The sequence below is a fragment of the Eimeria mitis genome, genomic scaffold (assembly GCF_000499745.2).
Source record: "Eimeria mitis Houghton genomic scaffold, Emh_scaff611, whole genome shotgun sequence".
NCBI classification, from domain to species: Eukaryota; Apicomplexa; class Conoidasida; order Eucoccidiorida; family Eimeriidae; genus Eimeria; species Eimeria mitis.
In genome coordinates, this window is record NW_013574320.1 from 14,096 (window position 1) to 14,409 (window position 314).

Consider the following 314-nt stretch of genomic DNA (forward strand, 5'->3'; position numbering starts at 1 on the left):
ACGATAGAATATAATTACAATTCTAATAAAAAAAAATCCTCATATATCTGCTGATGCATGCAACACTTGTACAGGTTGGGGCTGCCCCTGTTACCTTTTTAGCTAATCTGGCGGGGGAGGGGGCGGTGGTGTTTGCGTTGGCTGCTAGTACAGGTCGTTTGATAGTTAGTGATATATATAAATTTATTATATAAAAATATATTTTAATTTGTTTTATTTTTCTTATATTCTACAGGTATACAATGCAGGTAAAAAAGAAAATAATAATAATTAAAATAAAAAAAAAAAAAAAAAAAAAAAAAAAAAAAAAAAAA